The sequence below is a fragment of the Cupressus sempervirens genome, chromosome 4 (genome assembly GCF_028749045.1).
Source record: "Cupressus sempervirens isolate cs-2001-9-10 chromosome 4, ASM2874904v1, whole genome shotgun sequence".
In the NCBI taxonomy this organism is placed as follows: domain Eukaryota; kingdom Viridiplantae; phylum Streptophyta; class Pinopsida; order Cupressales; family Cupressaceae; genus Cupressus; species Cupressus sempervirens.
This window is the reverse complement of record NC_143121.1, coordinates 727,335,148-727,349,707: the sequence shown is the minus strand read 5'-3', so window position 1 is coordinate 727,349,707 and position 14,560 is coordinate 727,335,148. Positions and strand designations below refer to the sequence as shown.

The 14,560-nt window shown below is 40.1% G+C and overlaps 1 pseudogene; it reads left to right on the top strand.

Moving 5' to 3' along the window:
* The first annotated feature begins 296 nt into the window (after positions 1-296).
* Positions 297-14,560, top strand: part of LOC149563341 (aluminum-activated malate transporter 12-like) — a 14,771-nt pseudogene continuing 507 nt past the window's right edge.

Here is a 14,560-nt window from a genome sequence, read left to right as displayed (position 1 = left end):
TATTTTTTCACGTTCTTGACGACAACCTTACTAGGTATATGAAAATTTTGTGTAATCGAGATTCCTATTACTGTGCTCATGTGAACTCATGTGAACTTTCTGAGAAAGATATATAACAGCTATCACGCATCTGCTGCTGTACTTTCATGTCCCTTTATTATGTTTTCCTCCACAAATGGCTCCAGCTATTGGGCATATGCATTTTCCCCGAACTTTTTCTTCTTTCTTCGGTTCATTCTTCGCTTATATTTCTGCTGTTACTATGATCAAGAAGCATTATAAATTATAATGCTGGATTTGGGTGTTTTGGGTTTACTATGATCAAGAAGCATTATAAGTTGTAATGGTGGATTTGGGTGTTTTGGGATACTAGAAACTGAAATTCATTTCATCCTCTCATAAATACATTTGGAATCAATTTTGGTAATGGCAGCTGATTCTAATGGCGAATGTAAAGTAGACATCACAGTTGATGAGCGAAACGGGTCTCAATATAGTGGATTACTCGCAAAAGTAGGATTAGCACCTATAAAACCAAAAGCAATTATAGTTGGTTGGTGCAGAAAGATATGGGAAGTTGGAGTGGAGGATCCAAGAAGGATTATACACGCCATGAAAGTTGCTCTAGCATTGTCTCTGGTTTCTCTTTTATATCTCTTGAATCCATTGTTTGTTGAAGTGGGTGATAATGCAATTTGGGCAGTTATGACAGTCGTGGTTGTTCTGGAATTCAGTGCAGGTAAGAGTTCGTTTTCAAAATCCAATCTGAGTAGAGAAATGCAGCAGTGAAACATCTGCGACATGTTTTTTTGAAGGCATTGTAATCAATCATATTATGTTTCTATAGTTAACAATAATTTGTTTGTAAGTTTGTGGATTAACTGTGTACTTTTTGGATCAACATTTGAGATCATACTTTCTGATTTTAGTGTGATCTGTCATTATCTTGTGTGCATCTTTTTGAATCAATGTTGTAAATCATATTCCCATCATTGTGATGATGGAATATGATGAGAAATGTTGATTCAAAAAGATGATGATGTATAATAGATTCGAAATATGAATTCAAATAGATGATCATAGATCATGGAGTATGATCAGAAATATTGATTCAAAAAGATGATCATAGATTATAGGATATAATTAGAAACATTATGTAAAAGTTTACAAGCATATCTTTTTTAATCAATGTTGTGAATCATATGTCTATCATTTTGATGATAGAATATGACAAGAAATTTTGATTCAAAAAGATGATGATAGATCATAGATCATTATTGAAAATATTAATTCAAAATGTTTCTAATTGATCATAGAGAGTATGATCAGAAACATTGATTCAAGAAGATGATGTTAGATTATTAATTGTAAATAGAAACATTATAATGCAGAGTTAATATTAAGCATACATGCATACCAAAACATTGTTATCTCTATATAGCACCTTTTAATATTCTTCAGAATTTTTTCTTGTAAAAGCAAGGCTTCGATTTGGGTGTTGAAAATGATAAAGTTGTGACTTTGGTTGTTTGTGTGAAAGCAGGGGCTACTTTAAGCAAGGGGTTGAACAGAGGAATCGGGACTGGAGTGGCAGGGTTTCTAGGATTTTTTGTTTGTTATTTGTCAGAGCAAGTAGCCCAAGGAGAGGCCATTGTAGTTGGTTCTTCCATGTTTCTTATAGGTCTCTAATCGTGACCACCCTTAAACATCACACACTGAGAAAGAAATTAAGTTTGATTTCTATTTCTAGTATAAGTATCAAACATTAAGCCTCTAATTCCTTCATCCGCCTTCTTATTGGTAATGTCCTTTTGCAAGCGCTATTGCTACATATGCTCAGTTTATCCCCTTCATTAAAAGAAGATATGACCATGGAGTAGTGGTTTTCCTGCTAACATTCAGTCTAATAACAATCTCTGGATATCGAGTGCCAAACATAATCCGCATGGCGTACCAACGCTTGATCACCATACTCATGGGATGCGGAGTGTGCATCGTCATAAGTCTGCTCGTTTTCCCCATCTGGGCAGGGGAGGATCTTCACAATGCAACTGTTGAGAAATTTCAACTCTTGGCTAAATCTCTTAAAGGTAAGGAAACCTAGGGTTTCGAAAATCTGTATGTACATGGAATGTTTATATGGAAAAGTTAGGGTTACATGGAATGTTTAAATGTGAGTATATGTTGCACAGAATGTGTTGGTGAATACATCGATGGAAGGAATGATGAGGGGAATGGAGATGAATCAAAAGATCTTATATACGAAAGATACAAATCTGTGTTGGATTCAAAAACTATGGACGAGTCTTGGGTAAATTTAAAAGGATGGCTTAAACATTATATACTAAGGCTTGATTCTTATGTTAAAGTGTTAAATAGTCAAAATTGACTTATTGTTCGAAACCTAATTTCATCCTTAGTATGTGATGTTTAATAGAATCAAATCTATAACATAATAACCATCAAATTTGCTTGACTATAGACTCAAGTATATTCATCCACACAGTTGATTGTTGTAGATCTGAAAGTGTGTGTTTCCATTAAAGGTAACTTTTGCTAGCTAGGAGCCAATGCATGGCCGATTTCGACACCGGCACCCATGGAAGCAGTATGCAAAAATTGGAGTGAAGCTTCGTTATTTGGCTTACTCTATAGTTTGCTTGCATGGATGCCTTCGATCTGAAATTATGGTATACAAATTCTGTCTATTGTTGTATAAATTGTATGGTATTTCAATTTTGATTATCTAATACTTTTAGTTAGGAATTAAATCTTAGAGTGATGTTTAAGAAAATCAATACAAATGTAATAATAATCATCCTGCGCTTTTTTCATCAACATTATAGATCATTTATGTAGCTTATCATGAGAAATAATAAACACACAAATTCACTCATCAAGATCTATGATCCATTTTTGAATCATTCTACTCATTCTGATAATGGACCATAGAGAATGATCTAAAACATGTGACTGCACTCATTATTCTTAATTATAGATCACAGATAGCGATCTAAAACAGTGATATAAAAACAACCACACAATGGAAATTGTTAAAAAAATGGTTTATTCAATGATAATGGATGCTATTTGAGAAAATATACAGTTGTAATTTGATAAGTCAATGCATGCAGACTCCACATGCTGATGGTTCAGTGTTGAAGAAGCCATGTAGCAAGGTTGGCCACAAAGCAATAAAAGTACTGGTAGAGTTGTCGAGTAGCATTCAACAGATGAGACAATGGGATTGGGAATCGACGATGAAGGAATTGCAAATTGCATTGAAGGATCTGCGTGTTGCCTTGCATGCTCAACCAAAACTCTTTCTTCATTCAACAAGGTGGCCTCATCCGAAAAATGAAACAAATGTTAATTATTGTTAGTTGGACAGCTGTTATTTCTGACCCAGAAATAGCAGCACTATTTATGGGTAGCTTGGACAGCTGTTCGTCTTTATCTATGAATAGCGGTTGTATTTATGGGTGGTTTGGGCAACTGTTTGTCCACTTGCCAAAAATTAGTAAATGGTTATTATTTACTAATTTTAGAGATTCCCTTTTGGACACCTTGCAACCAATTCTATTATTGGCTGTTGAGTTGTCTTAATCTCAGCCGTTGGTTTGATTTAATCTCGGTTGTTGGTTTACCAACGAGAGTAGTATAAAAAGGGGTCTAGGGGGCATTTGGAGAAAGAAGGTGGTGATGCTTTGGTGAAGCTGTTTGCAGTGTTAGCAAGGGCACGAGGCAGGAAGCTTTGCAGGGTTAGCAAGGAAGCTTTTGGAGAAGCAGTTTGCAGTGTTAGCAAACAGTCTTGCAGTGTTAGCAAGGAAGCTTTGGAGAAGCAGTTTGCAGTGTTAGCAAACAATCTTGCAGTGTTAGCAAGGGCACAGGAAGAAGCTTTCGTGAAGCAGTTTGCAGTGTTAGCAAATAGTCTTGCAGTGTTAGCAAGGGCACAAGAGAGAAGCTTTGGTGAAGCAGTTTGCAGTGTTAGAAAACAGTCTTGCAGTGTTAGCAAGGGCACAGTGTTAGCGCAGGGATAGCAGTGAGAAATATCAGCGGGAGAAATTAGGAGGTTGTCGGAGTTCTGCCAGTGTGAGGCAAGGAATTTTGTATCTCTTGATTTGCTGAAGTTTAATATAATTTCTCATCTGTAGAACTGGTTTTCCCTTAGGGGTTTTTCCAGGGACAATTTGTCCGAAAATATTGTGTTGATTCTGTTGCGCATTTCTTTTCGTATTTTAAGTGAAGTTGCAATTGTGTTATTTTTCGATATTAGCTGGGAATTTATTTTCAGCAGTTTAATAATCATTTGTGATAGGAGATTAATAATCAGTGACTGCAATAGTTTGATTTTTCACATGGTATCAGAGCATTGTTAAGGGTAGAAGAGTTTTGCCCTAGGAAAGAAATGTTCGAGGTGAAGGTATCAAGTTGATAGGCTATACTGACGCAGATTAGGCAGGAAGTACAACAGACAAAAGGAGCACTTCAGAGTGTTGTTTCAGCTTGGGATCAGGAGTTGTATCTTGGTTCAGCAGCAAGCAGAAGTCTGTGGCTCTAAGTTCAGCAGAAGCAGAATACATAGCAGCTAGCATGGCGACATGTGAAGCTATATGGCTTCGAAAGTTGTTAGTAGCCTTGTTTGGTTAGAAGGTTGAGACTACTGTGATACATTGTGACAATCAGAGTTACATCAAGTTGTCTGAAAATCCAGTGTTTCATGATAGGTCTAAACATATAGATATCAGATATCACTTCATCAGAGATTGTGCACAAAGGGATACTCAGGAGTTTGTGGGAGCTCCTAGGAAGAGTACTAGACAGCGAAGACAACCAGACAAGTTCAATGACTATGTTAGTCAGTTGGTAGATAGTGAGCCTTCTAGCTATCAGGAAGCTGCAGAACATCAGGTATGGCGAGATGCTATGGTTGAAGAATATTCTTCAATAATGCAGAATGATGTAGTACCTAGACCAACAGATAGGGCTGTAGTTGGATCACGCTGGATTTATAAGATAAAGCACGGTGCAGATGGTAGCATCGAGAAATACAAGGCTAGGTTTGTGGCAAAGGGGTTCTCTCAGAAGGAGGGAATAGACTATGAGGATACATTTGCTCCAGTTGCTAGGTATACTTCTATACGAGCTGTAATCTCACTTGCAGCACAGATGGGATGGCAGATCCATCAAATGGATGTCAAGACAGCATTCCTCAATGGTGAGTTGAAGGAGGAGGTATACATAGAACAACCAGAAGGCTTTGTAGCACACAGCAAAGAGACCCACGTGTGCAGATTGAAGAAAGTTGTTCGACTACAATACATACCTACAGATGAACAGGTAGCAGACATTCTGACGAAGGCTTTGGGAAAGGCCAAATTTATCTTCTTCAGAGATAAGATGGGTGTCATGCAGAACAGCTTCCTCGCTAAGAGGGAGTGTTAATTATTGTTAGTTGGACAGCTGTTATTTCTGACCCAGAAATAGCAGCACTATTTATGGGTAGCTTGGACAGTTGTTCGTCCTTATCTATGAATAGCGGTTGTATTTATGGGTGGTTTGGACAGCTGTTTGTCCACTTGCCAAAAATTAGTAAATGGTTATTATTTACTAATTTTAGAGATTCCCTTTTGGACACCTTGCAACCAATTCTATTATTGGCTGTTGAGTTGTCTTAATCTCAGCCGTTGGTTTGATTTAATCTCGGTTGTTGGTTTACCAATGAGAGTAGTATAAAAAGGGGTCTAGGGGGCATTTGGAGAAAGAAGGCGATGATGCTTTGGTGAAGCTATTTGCAGTGTTAGCAAGGGCACAAGGCAGGAAGCTTTGCAGGGTTAGCAAGGAAGCTTTTGGAGAAGCAGTTTGCAGTGTTAGCAAACAGTCTTGCAGTGTTAGCAAGGAAGCTTTGGAGAAGCAGTTTGCATTGTTAGCAAACAGTCTTGCAGTATTAGCAAGGGCACAGGAAGAAGCTTTCATGAAGCAGTTTGCAGTGTTAGCAAACAGTCTTGCAGTGTTAGCAAGGGCACAAGAGAGAAGCTTTGGTGAAGCAGTTTGCAGTGTTAGCAAACAGTCTTGTAGTGTTAGCAAGGGCGCAGTGTTAGCGCAGGGATAGCAGTGAGAAATATCAGCCGGAGAAATTAGGAGGTTGTCGGAGTTCTGCCAGTGTGAGGTAAGGAATTTTGTATCTCTTGATTTGCTGAAGTTTAATATAATTTCTCATCTGTAGAACTGGTTTTCCCTTAGGGGTTTTTCCAGGGACAATTTGTCCGAAAATATTGTGTTGATTCTGTTGCGCATTTCTTTCTGTATTTTAAGTGAAGTTGCAGTTGTGTTATTTTTCGATATTAGCTGGGAATTTATTTTCAGCAGTTTAATAATCATTTGTGATAGGAGATTAATAATCATTGACTGCAATAGTTTGATTTTTCACATGGTATCAGAGCATTGTTAAGGGTAGAAGAGTTTTGCCCTAGGAAAGAAATGTTCGAGGTGAAGGTATCAGGTTGATAGGCTATACTGATGCAGATTAGGCAGGAAGTACAACAGACAAAAGGAGCACTTCAGAGTGTTGTTTCAGCTTGGGATCAGGAGTTGTATCTTGGTTCAGCAGGAAGCAGAAGTCTGTGGCTCTAAGTTCAGCAGAAGCAGAATACATAGCAGCTAGCATGGTGACATGTGAAGTTATATGGCTTCGGAAGTTGTTAGTAGCCTTGTTTGGTCAGAAGGTTGAGACTACTGTGATACATTGTGACAATCAGAGTTGCATCAAGTTGTCTGAAAATCCAGTGTTTCATGATAGGTCTAAACATATAGATATCAGATATCACTTCATCAGAGATTGTGCACAAAGGGATACTCAGGAGTTTGTGGGAGCTCCTAGGAAGAGTACTAGACAGCGAAGACAACCAGCCAAGTTCAATGACTATGTTAGTCAGTTGGTAGATAGTGAGCCTTCTAGCTATCAAGAAGCTGCAGAACATCAGGTATGGCGAGATGCTATGGTTGAGGAATATTCTTCAATAATGCAGAATGATGTAGTACCTAGACCAACAGATAGGGCTGTAGTTGGATCACGCTGGATTTATAAGATAAAGCACGGTGCAGATGGTAGCATCGAGAAATACAAGGCTAGGTTTGTGGAAAAGGGGTTCTCTCAGAAGGAGGGAATAGACTATGAGGAGACATTTGCTCCAGTTGCCAGGTATACTTCTATACGAGCTGTAATCTCACTTGCAGCACAGATGGGATGGCAGATCCATCAAATGGATGTCAAGACAGCATTCCTCAATGGTGAGTTGAAGGAGGAGGTATACATAGAACCAGAAGGCTTTGTAGCACACAGCAAAGAGACCCACGTGTGCAGATTGAAGAAAGTTGTTCGACTACAATACATACCTACAGATGAACAGGTAGCAGACATTCTGACGAAGGCTTTGGGAAAGGCCAAATTTATCTTCTTCAGAGATAAGATGGGTGTCATGCAGAACAGCTTCCTCGCTAAGAGGGAGTGTTAATTATTGTTAGTTGGACAGCTGTTATTTCTGACCCAGAAATAGCAGCACTATTTATGGGTAGCTTGGACAGCTGTTTGTCCTTATCTATGAATAGCGGTTGTATTTATGGGTGGTTTGGACAGCTGTTTGTCCACTTGCCAAAAATTAGTAAATGGTTATTATTTACTAATTTTAGAGATTCCCTTTTGGACACCTTGCAACCAATTCTATTATTGGCTGTTGAGTTGTCTTAATCTCAGCCGTTGGTTTGATTTAATCTCGGTTGTTGGTTTACCAACGAGAGTAGTATAAAAAGGGGTCTAGGGGGCATTTGGAGAAAGAAGGCGGTGATGCTTTGGTGAAGCTGTTTGCAGTGTTAGCAAGGGCACGAGGCAGGAAGCTTTGCAGGGTTAGCAAGGAAGCTTTTGGAGAAGCAGTTTGCAGTGTTAGCAAACAGTCTTGCAGTGTTAGCAAGGAAGCTTTGGAGAAGCAGTTTGCAGTGTTAGCAAACAGTCTTGCAGTGTTAGCAAGGGCACAAAAAGAAGCTTTCATGAAGCAGTTTGCAGTGTTAGCAAACAGTCTTGCAGTGTTAGCAAGGGCACAAGAGAGAAGCTTTGGTGAAGCAGTTTGCAGTGTTAGCAAACAGTCTTGCAGTGTTAGCAAGGGCGCAGTGTTAGCGCAGGGATAGCAGTGAGAAATATCAGCGGGAGAAATTAGGAGGTTGTCGGAGTTCTGCCAGTGTGAGGCAAGGAATTTTGTATCTCTTGATTTGCTGAAGTTTAATATAATTTCTCATCTGTAGAACTGGTTTTCCCTTAGGGGTTTTTCCAGGGACAATTTGTCCGAAAATATTGTGTTGATTCTGTTGCGCATTTCTTTCTGTATTTTAAGTGAAGTTGCAGTTGTGTTATTTTTCGATATTAGCTGGGAATTTATTTTTAGCAGTTTAATAATCATTTCTGATAGGAGATTAATAATCATTGACTGCAATAGTTTGATTTTTCACATGGTATCAGAGCATTGTTAAGGGTAGAAGAGTTTTGCCCTAGGAAAGAAATGTTCGAGGTGAAGGTATCAGGTTGATAGGCTATACTGACGCAGATTAGGCAGGAAGTACAACAGACAAAAGGAGCACTTCAGAGTGTTGTTTCAGCTTGGGATCAGGAGTTGTATCTTGGTTCAGCAGCAAGCAGAAGTCTGTGGCTCTAAGTTCAGCAGAAGCAGAATACATAGCAGCTAGCATGGCAACATGTGAAGCTATATGGCTTCGGAAGTTGTTAGTAGCCTTGTTTGGTCAGAAGGTTGAGACTACTGTGATACATTGTGACAATCAGAGTTGCATCAAGTTGTCTGAAAATCCAGTGTTTCATGATAGGTCTAAACATATAGATATCAGATATCACTTCATCAGAGATTGTGCACAAAGGGATACTCAGGAGTTTGTGGGAGCTCCTAGGAAGAGTACTAGACAGCGAAGACAACCAGCCAAGTTCAATGACTATGTTAGTCAGTTGGTAGATAGTGAGCCTTCTAGCTATCAGGAAGCTGCAGAACATCAGGTATGGCGAGATGCTATGGTTGAGGAATATTCTTCAATAATGCAGAATGATGTAGTACCTAGACCAACAGATAGGGTTGTAGTTGGATCACGTTGGATTTATAAGATAAAGCACGGTGCAGATGGTAGCATCGAGAAATACAAGGCTAGGTTTGTGGCAAAGGGGTTCTCTCAGAAGGAGGGAATAGACTATGAGGAGACATTTGCTCCAGTTGCCAGGTATACTTCTATACGAGCTGTAATCTCACTTGCAGCACAGATGGGATGGCAGATCCATCAAATGGATGTCAAGACAGCATTCCTCAATGGTGAGTTGAAGGAGGAGGTATACATAGAACAACCAGAAGGCTTTGTAGCACACAGCAAAGAGACCCACGTGTGCAGATTGAAGAAAGTTGTTCGACTACAATACATACCTACAGATGAACAGGTAGCAGACATTCTGACGAAGGCTTTGGGAAAGGCCAAATTTATCTTCTTCAGAGATAAGATGGGTGTCATGCAGAACAGCTTCCTCGCTAAGAGGGAGTGTTAATTATTGTTAGTTGGACAGCTGTTATTTCTGACCCAGAAATAGCAGCACTATTTATGGGTAGCTTGGACAGCTGTTCGTCCTTATCTATGAATAGCGGTTGTATTTATGGGTGGTTTGGACAGCTATTTGTCCACTTGCCAAAAATTAGTAAATGGTTAGTATTTACTAATTTTAGAGATTCCCTTTTGGACACCTTGCAACCAATTCTATTATTGGCTGTTGAGTTGTCTTAATCTCAGCCGTTGGTTTGATTTAATCTCGGTTGTTGGTTTACCAACGAGAGTAGTATAAAAAGGGGTCTAGGGGGCATTTGGAGAAAGAAGGCGGTGATGCTTTGGTGAAGCTGTTTGCAGTGTTAGCAAGGGCACGAGGCAGGAAGCTTTGCAGGGTTAGCAAGGAAGCTTTTGGAGAAGCAGTTTGCAGTGTTAGCAAACAGTCTTGCAGTGTTAGCAAGGAAGCTTTGGAGAAGCAGTTTGCAGTGTTAGCAAACAGTCTTGCAGTGTTAGCAAGGGCACAGGAAGAAGCTTTCGTGAAGCAGTTTGCAGTGTTAGCAAACAGTCTTGCAGTGTTAGCAAGGGCACAAGAGAGAAGCTTTGGTGAAGCAGTTTGCAGTGTTAGCAAACAGTCTTGCAGTGTTAGCAAGGGCGCAGTGTTAGCGCAGGGATAGCAGTGAGAAATATCAGCGGGAGAAATTAGGAGGTTGTCAGAGTTCTGCCAGTGTGAGGCAAGGAATTTTGTATCTCTTGATTTACTGAAGTTTAATATAATTTCTCATCTGTAGAACTGGTTTTCCCTTAGGGGTTTTTCCAGGGACAATTTGTCCGAAAATATTGTGTTGATTCTGTTGCGCATTTCTTTCTGTATTTTAAGTGAAGCTGCAGTTGTGTTATTTTTCGATATTAGCTGGGAATTTATTTTCAGCAGTTTAATAATCATTTGTGATAGGAGATTAATAATCATTGACTGCAATAGTTTGATTTTTCACATGGTATCAGAGCATTGTTAAGGGTAGAAGAGTTTTGCCCTAGGAAAGAAATGTTTGAGGTGAAGGTATCAGGTTGATAGGCTATACTGACGCAGATTAGGCAGGAAGTACAACAGACAAAAGGAGCACTTCAGAGTGTTGTTTCAGCTTGGGATCAGGAGTTGTATCTTGGTTCAGCAGGAAGCAGAAGTCTGTGGCTCTAAGTTTAGCAGAAGCAGAATACATAGCAGCTAGCATGGCGACATGTGAAGCTATATGGCTTCGGAAGTTGTTAGTAGCCTTGTTTGGTCAGAAGGTTGAGACTACTGTGATACATTGTGACAATCAGAGTTGCATCAAGTTGTCTGAAAATCCAGTGTTTCATGATAGGTCTAAACATATAGATATCAGATATCACTTCATCAGAGATTGTGCACAAAGGGATACTCAGGAGTTTGTGGGAGCTCCTAGGAAGAGTACTAGACAGCGAAGACAACCAGCCAAGTTCAATGACTATGTTAGTCAGTTGGTAGATAGTGAGCCTTCTAGCTATCAGGAAGCTACAAAACATCAGGTATGGTGAGATGCTATGGTTGAGGAATATTCTTCAATAATGCAGAATGATGTAGTACCTAGACCAATAGATAGGGTTGTAGTTGGATCACGCTGGATTTATAAGATAAAGCACGGTGCAGATGGTAGCATCGAAAAATACAAGGCTAGGTTTGTGGCAAAGGGGTTCTCTCAAAAGGAGGGAATAGACTATGAGGAGACATTTGCTCCAGTTGCCAGGTATACTTCTATACGAGCTGTAATCTCACTTGCAGCACAGATGGGATGGCAGATCCATCAAATGGATGTCAAGACAGCATTCCTCAATGGTGAGTTGAAGGAGGAGGTATACATAGAACAACCAGAAGGCTTTGTAGCACACAGCAAAGAGACCCACGTGTGCAGATTGAAGAAAGTTGTTCGACTACAATACATACCTACAGATGAACAGGTAGCAGACATTCTGACGAAGGCTTTGGGAAAGGCCAAATTTATCTTCTTCAGAGATAAGATGGGTGTCATGCAGAACAGCTTCCTCGCTAAGAGGGAGTGTTAATTATTGTTAGTTGGACAGCTGTTATTTCTGACCCAGAAATAGCAGCACTATTTATGGGTAGCTTGGACAGCTGTTCGTCCTTATCTATGAATAGCGGTTGTATTTATGGGTGGTTTGGATAGCTGTTTGTCCACTTGCCAAAAATTAGTAAATGGTTATTATTTACTAATTTTAGAGATTCCCTTTTGGACACCTTGCAACCAATTCTATTATTGGCTGTTGAGTTGTCTTAATCTCAACCGTTGGTTTGATTTAATCTCGGTTGTTGGTTTACCAACGAGAGTAGTATAAAAAGGGGTCTAGGGGGCATTTGGAGAAAGAAGGCGGTGATGCTTTGGTGAAGCTGTTTGCAGTGTTAGCAAGGGCACGAGGCAGGAAGCTTTGCAGGGTTAGCAAGGAAGCTTTTGGAGAAGCAGTTTGCAGTGTTAGCAAACAGTCTTGCAGTGTTAGCAAGGAAGCTTTGGAGAAGCAGTTTGCAGTGTTAGCAAACAGTCTTGCAGTGTTAGCAAGGGCACAGGAAGAAGCTTTCGTGAAGCAGTTTGCAGTGTTAGCAAACAGTCTTGCAGTGTTAGCAAGGGCACAAGAGAGAAGCTTTGGTGAAGCAGTTTGCAGTGTTAGCAAACAGTCTTGCAGTGTTAGCAAGGGCGCAGTGTTAGCGCAGGGATAGCAGTGAGAAATATCAGCGGGAGAAATTAGGAGGTTGTCGGAGTTCTGCCAGTGTGAGGCAAGGAATTTTGTATCTCTTGATTTGCTGAAGTTTAATATAATTTCTCATCTGTAGAACTGGTTTTCCCTTAGGGGTTTTTCCAGGGACAATTTGTCCGAAAATATTGTGTTGATTCTGTTGCGCATTTCTTTCCGTATTTTAAGTGAAGTTGCAGTTGTGTTATTTTTCGATATTAGCTGGGAATTTATTTTCAGCAGTTTAATAATCATTTGTGATAGGAGATTAATAATCAGTGACTGCAATAGTTTGATTTTTCACATGGTATCAGAGCATTGTTAAGGGTAGAAGAGTTTTGCCCTAGGAAAGAAATGTTCGAGGTGAAGGTATCAGGTTGATAGGCTATACTGACGCAGATTAGGCAGGAAGTACAACAGACAAAAGGAGCACTTCAGAGTGTTGTTTCAGCTTGGGATCAGGAGTTGTATCTTGGTTCAGCAGGAAGCAGAAGTCTGTGGCTCTAAGTTCAGCAGAAGCAGAATACATAGCAGCTAGCATGGCGACATGTGAAGCTATATGGCTTCGGAAGTTGTTAGTAGCCTTGTTTGGTCAGAAGGTTGAGACTACTGTGATACATTGTGACAATCAGAGTTGCATCAAGTTGTCTGAAAATCCAGTGTTTCATGATAGGTCTAAACATATAGATATCAGATATCACTTCATCAGAGATTGTGCACAAAGGGATACTCAGGAGTTTGTGGGAGCTCCTAGGAAGAGTACTAGACAGCGAAGACAACCAGCCAAGTTCAATGACTATGTTAGTCAGTTGGTAGATAGTGAGCCTTCTAGCTATCAGGAAGCTGCAGAACATCAGGTATGGCGAGATGCTATGGTTGAGGAATATTCTTCAATAATGCAGAATGATGTAGTACCTAGACCAACAGATAGGGCTGTAGTTGGATCACGCTGGATTTATAAGATAAAGCACGGTGCAGATGGTAGCATCGAGAAATACAAGGCTAGGTTTGTGGCAAAGGGGTTCTCTCAGAAGGAGGGAATAGACTATGAGGATACATTTGCTCCAGTTGCCAGGTATACTTCTATACGAGCTGTAATCTCACTTGCAGCACAGATGGGATGGCAGATCCATCAAATGGATGTCAAGACAGCATTCCTCAATGGTGAGTTGAAGGAGGAGGTATACATAGAACAACCAGAAGGCTTTGTAGCACATAGTAAAGAGACCCACGTGTGCAGATTGAAGAAAGTTGTTCGACTACAATACATACCTACAGATGAACAGGTAGCAAACATTCTGACGAAAGCTTTGGGAAAGGCCAAATTTATCTTCTTCAGAGATAAGATGGGTGTCATGCAGAACAGCTTCCTCGCTAAGAGGGAGTGTTAATTATTGTTAGTTGGACAGCTGTTATTTCTGACCCAGAAATAGCAGCACTATTTATGGGTAGCTTGGACAGCTGTTCGTCCTTATCTATGAATAGCAGTTGTATTTATGGGTGGTTTGGACAGCTGTTTGTCCACTTTCCAAAAATTAGTAAATGGTTATTATTTACTAATTTTAGAGATTCCCTTTTGGACACCTTGCAACCAATTCTATTATTGGCTGTTGAGTTGTCTTAATCTCAGCCGTTGGTTTGATTTAATCTCGGTTGTTTGTTTACCAACGAGAGTAGTATAAAAAGGGGTCTAGGGGGCATTTGGAGAAAGAAGGCGGTGATGCTTTGGTGAAGCTGTTTGCAGTGTTAGCAAGGGCATGAGGCAGGAAGCTTTGCAGGGTTAGCAAGGAAGCTTTTGGAGAAGCAGTTTGCAGTGTTAGCAAACAGTCTTGCAGTGTTAGCAAGGAAGCTTTGGAGAAGCAGTTTGCAGTGTTAGCAAGGGCACAGGAAGAAGCTTTCGTGAAGCAGTTTGCAGTGTTAGCAAACAGTCTTGCAGTGTTAGCAAGGGCACAAGAGAGAAGCTTTGGTGAAGCAGTTTGCAGTGTTAGAAAACAGTCTTGCAGTGTTAGCAAGGGCGCAGTGTTAGCGCAGGGATAGCAGTGAGAAATATCAGCGGGAGAAATTAGGAGGTTGTCGGAGTTCTGCCAGTGTGAGGCAAGGAATTTTGTATCTCTTGATTTGCTGAAGTTTAATATAATTTCTCATCTGTAGAACTGGTTTTCCCTTAGGGGTTTTTCCAGGGACAATTTGTCCGAAAATATTGTGTTGATTCTGTTGCACA